Source organism: Danio aesculapii, chromosome 16 (assembly GCF_903798145.1).
Source record: "Danio aesculapii chromosome 16, fDanAes4.1, whole genome shotgun sequence".
Classification (NCBI taxonomy): Eukaryota; Metazoa; Chordata; class Actinopteri; order Cypriniformes; family Danionidae; genus Danio; species Danio aesculapii.
The window spans coordinates 18,229,899-18,235,898 of record NC_079450.1 but is presented as its reverse complement, the minus strand read 5'-3'; positions in this window follow the sequence as shown (position 1 = coordinate 18,235,898).

The following is a 6,000-nucleotide window of genomic DNA, read 5'->3' as shown; positions in this document are numbered from 1 at the left end:
TGCTGGGCCAGTTTCTAACACCTATATGCCAGTTATCATGCTGACTCCAATACTGAATTTGCATTGTTTAGCCATCTCCCCTCCTCCTAACAGGAAAATATAGACAGGACATCTTTGTCTTAATTCAGACTTGTGATAAAACTCGCAGACTGCAGACCTCCAGTAGGCTCCTGTAGACAAATGGACTTCCTGAAGACGCTGTATGACTGCAGATTAACCAACACGTCTCAATAAAGAAATTCTTCTGCTTGTTCAAGTCTCCTGGACTGCGTTCTCCTCTATTCACTCATTTATTTTTTACAACAACTTGGTGTCGTGACCCGGATTAGAGAAATTCACAACAGTAGCCAGTGATTAAATGAAGATATACAAAATACCTGAAGTAGCTACTCAGCACAAACCGGTTCCCAGTTTGTTTCCAATCGTACACAACCGGAAACTATCTGAGTTTGAATCTTTTTTGCAGACTCAGAAGAAGGTGTTCATTATGGTCCGTTTCCACAGACTGTTGTACGGTACGGTACAGGTAGGTACGGGTCACCTTTATCAGCCTTGCATTTCCACTACCTAAAGGGTACCAATACCCATTTGGTGGGCGTGGTGTACAGAAAGTTCCAGTCGATGTTATTCTCGCTCGGGGAAATCTCACTCAAAGTAAAGCTGTACGGGTCGTTCACATATCATATGAGAAGCACTTGTCACAAAACAGATGCTTTACACACATAAATACTTGTGTATAAATGGTCATTACTAACCTTTTTATAAGTATGATTCGATTATAACTGCAGATCAATGACCTATGCCTACTGTAACATCTGCAATTATATAAAATAAATAAATAAATGCAACATATATGAACACATACAGCCCCTTACATTCTGTGATATGTTACCAATTACAGAAAAACTGCACACAACATACATTTAGTCTTTATTTGAGTTCAAAAACAACACGGAACATATAGCCCACAGTCAGTGCAAACCTCTCATCTGCATCTTTATTCTTCACCAGCACATGTAACCTCTGTTAGAAAGTAATTCTGTCATTCCGAGTTCATATTAGTCCAAAAGGCGACGATAATAATTAAACATGGCAGATTGTTCATCTTATAGGTTGCTGAAAGAATCATTTGCTCCTCTGTTTTTTTGCGCTTCTCTCTCGAGTTTGGCCATTTCTGACAGGATCGGACTTCAGAAGCGCTTCAATAATCACGCACACGTTATTATCATCAGCTCAAGAAGTTCCTTATTTCAAATATAGATACGCACACAAGCTATTGCGAGCTCTCTGGAGAAAGTGAAACCGCTCACACTTTTAGACGGCTTCTAAAAACAAAAACAGGACACAGCAGATTTTGTTCTTCTTGGCTTTGTGGCTGTACATCAAGACAACGACAAGGTTTGTTTAAGCTCGGGTCGACCATGGCTTGTTATTATATGTATATAGTATTACGATGTAATGTCTCGGCTGTGTATTTAAAAATGGCGGTTTCTTTGTTTTCATTCACCAGCTTGTGTATGCACGAGTGACGTTTTTTAAACCAATAGTGTTCAGCTGCGCGTCTAGCTCTGCCTTTTGGTACTCTTTTGCTGTGCTTAGGTACTCTTTGCAAAAGGTACCTAAAAAGTGGTATGGTACGGTACATTTTTAGATACCGTTTGACAGTGGAAACGGCCAAAAAAGCATACCGAACTAAACCTAACCAATCCGTACAACTCCATAAGTCATTTGGTCATGAACCGGACCACTTATGTGCTTACATGAGGATGAAAGAAGATGTTTATTTAAATTAGCAATGGTTTACGGAAGTCATGTTCACCTACATCAGGTCTTTTCATATGGTGCTAGTTATGGATGATCATCGTCAGTGTTTGGAAACACGATGGTTTAGTGGTTAGCACTGTCACCTCACAGCAAGAACGTCGCTGCTTCGAGTCACGAGTCAGAGGGCATTTCTGTGTGGAGTTTGAATGTTCTCCCCGTGTTTGCGTGGATTTCCTCCAGGTGCTCCAGTTTCCCCCATCAAAAGATATGGTACAGGTGAATTGAATACACTAAGTTGACCGTAGTGTATGAGTGTGAATGAGTGTGTTTCCCAGCACTGGGTTGCAACTAGATGGGCATCCACTGTGTAAAACATATGCTGGATAAGTTGGCTGTTCATTCTGCTGTGGCAACCCCTGATGAATAATGGGACTAAGCTGAAGGAAAATAAATGAATAAGTCTAAATAGATTCCTATCAAGAAGTCTACATCTCAATAAAGTTCATGATGTGCAAAGTATGAACTATCTAACAAAATAAGATGACTAACACAGAGACAAACATTCCATCCAAAAATAAAAAAAGATAGCTGTCTTTAAGTGGAAGACACTGCCAGAAGAGTCATCCAGCTGCTTTTCATTGCAATATCAAACGAATCCAAATCAATTGCTTCTGAAGATGAATGCCTCCATGCATGATAATTCAAAGTCAAAACTTTGCTTTAGACCTCAGTGCCAGTGATATTAATTCAAATTATTATTTTCCCCCTACTTTTTAGATATGCATCACCTCACCACTTTTTGGACATATCTCATGATAAATGGCCATCACAGACTCCTTTTCCCGTGCCCAGCGCTGAGCTGTTGGATTTGATGCCATTGGACTTGGGTTATCTCTGGAGCCAAGGGGGTGAGCAAACAATGCAAACTCACACAAAACCTTCCAATGCATTGAGCGCAGTGAGACAACATCTGCACCGCACATGTAAGCCAGACCTGCTTGCTCTGGGAATTCAAGGCAAGACTATGTTTTAAATGTTTTTAATGGTTTAATGGAAATGCTGAATGTCCAATAATGTTTTTCTGGATGTGTAAATGCATTTGTTTGATTGCGAGGAGTTGCAAAAACGTGACTGAAATAAACCTCCACCAATAAATAGTTTACAAAATAATGTGCTAATCTAAAAATAAAGTCTATTTTTTTTTGTTGTTGATTAATTTAAAAAGAAAATTGCAGTTCTATCTTTGCTGATGGTCCACCATGGTTATTTTCTTCTATTTTCAAAAACGTCCATTAATGGGGATTGTTTGTATAGTGTGGTTTTGGTTGGCCTGAACATTATCTTGATAATCAAATGATCTTCCAAACAATATTTCAGTCTGAAACTGGTCAACAAATAACGGAGAGAGGAATTTTATAGAAAGCATTGTTGACTGATTCAGTGATGAAAATTGAGTGTTACATACCAGAATAGAGCCAGTCTGAGTGTGTGTTTGCTGAAACAATGAATATCGGTTGTAAAATTATGTTTGCAAAAAGTGTCATTTTGATTTCATGCCTGTCAAAAATATTGAGTCAAAAGGATTTTTAAAGATACTCTCTCTATATAAAAGGAGCAATCATATTGATCAAAATTGACAGTAAACCATTCACACGTTACATTCATTTTCCTTTGGCTTAATCCCTTAATTATCAGGAAGTGCCACAGCGGAATGAACCACCAACTATTCCGGCCTATGTTTTACACAGCGGATGCCTTTCCAGCAACAACCCAGTACTGGGAAACACACATACATTCACTCATTCACACACACAATCATACACTATGGCCAATTTAGCTTATAAATTCACCTATGCCGCATGTCTTTGGACTGTGGGGGAAACTGGAGCACCCAAAGGAAACCCATGCGAACAGGGGAGAACATACAAACTCCACACAGAACCGCCAACTGACCCAGCTGGGACTCGAACCAGTGACCTTCTTGAACTGAGGTGACAGTGCTAACCACTAAGCCACCATGCCGTCCTCAAATGATACAAATTTTTTTTTAAATGTTCATTAATGGGCATTCATTAATCCTAAATGTATTATTTCCACAAAAGGTATGAAGCTGCAAACATAATAATGAGAAATGTTTGTTGAGCACCAAATCTGCATATTATAATATTTCCTGAAGGTCTTGATATGACACTGGGGACAGGAGTGTGTTCAATAAAAAAGGTCAGGAGAGATTTTTCCTGACCTTTTGTCAAAAATCTTAGTAATTTATTGGATACAAATGAAGAATTCCGGTATTCTCAATGCAATGCAAGAGTTACATTCAGGAGGTGCACAACAATTTTCATTCCCTGACTTCAACTTTTATAGGCAGCTGATATTAACAGGTGGAGTTTAGTGAAATTCATCACTTGTCAATCATTCTCCAGTCCTCTGTTGGCCGCACCCATACATACGTCCTCTTTTTCTTCGAATTCTCTGCACAAAATTAAAAGCATAAGACTTCTCAACTGCACATAGTCTGTGCTCAGTTAAACACATTTCTACTCACAGGAAGTTTAGCTGCAAAGCTCAGATTATTTGTAGATGGACCTTTGCATTTATCAGCTTCATCTACTTCTGCAAAAATGCTTCCTTAGTATGCAAGACGTATCACACTCAAGAGAAATTTAATATTTCACCCTAAGCAATACAAATATAATTTTTTAATGAAAAGAAAAAGAGGCAAAAATAATAAAAAATATATTATATAAAAATATATAATATATCGAAATAAAAACACCAATTTAAAATTGCAATATTTTTGACAATTTTACTTTTTTAATTTTACTGTACATTTGAATAAATAAATACAATATTGGTTGAGCAAAAGAGCACAAAATATGTTGATATATATATATATATATATATATATATATATATATATATATATATATATATATATTATATATATATATATATATATATATATATATATATATATATATATATATATATATTTATTTTTTTTTTTTTTTACTTTTATCAAATGTTCAATGAGCAAAAACTGGCATATCAAGGCGATACTTACACAGGGAAAAACTTTTTTCATTGCATTTAAAACAATTTCATGACATGACTAAAAGGCGACATGGTGGCTCTGTGGTTACACTGTCGCCTTACAGCAAGAAGGTCACTAGTTTGAGTCCCGGCTGGGTCAGTTGGCATTCTTTGTATGCGTGGGTTTCCTCTGGGTGCTCAGATTTCCCCCACAGCCCAAAGACATGCAATATATACAGGTGCATTAAATAAACTAAATTGGACATAGTGTATGTGTGTGAATGTGAGAGTGTATGGGAGTTTCCCAGTACTGGGTTGCAGCTTGAAGGGCATCTGCCGTTTAAAACATATGCTGACGATTCATTCCGCTGTGGTGACCCCTGATGAAAAAAGGGACTAAGCCGAAGGAAAATGATTGAAGAATGACATGACTAAAAATGGTTGCATTATGCATGCCCGACCATGTGTGATGTGACTTTTTATGCAGCTATTTTATAAAATCACTTTTTATTACACATTACTTTCTTCCCAGAGGTTGTGGAATTTTCTGCCATGTCCTATTAGGAATGCTGCTACTTTTGAAAATTTCAAGAAATCTCTCAAGTATATCTTTTTAGTGAAGCATTAAAGTTATTATTTTATGCTGCGTCTCAATTCACATACTTAAATTATGCCATAAAAGTATGTACTTTTTTGTAAAGGAAAAGTAAATACTTTTAAGTGTGTAACAGAAGAGTAAGCAAGCTTTGGGCCACTTCGTTAACAAATCGTTATGTTGCTTAGTTACGTCCACTGTCAATCATCTCGACAAATCATTCACATTTCTGTCATATTTAATTTCCTACCTTATTGGAGATGCAGCAGCAGGATAATCTACCATTCGCAAGTCTTTCATGCAGAGAAATCTCCTCAGCTCTTTGGGTAATTATAGATTCAGAAGTTAATGTTTAAACATATCTTGATATAAGTTCACATTGTTGTTGTAGATTAAATATAACACAGAAAATGCGGTTCTAGTTGGCTAGATATTAATTCAAACAACTTTACCGAAGCCTCTCAACTTGACTGTTGGTTAGACGCGTCCGCCATATTTGTAGTTTGTTTACACTTTTTACCCTACTTTGTAGTTCTAAAAAAAGTTGCGTCCAATGTGCAATGTCTTGTGGGCAATATTAGTGGTTAGAGGATGGACGCTTCTAA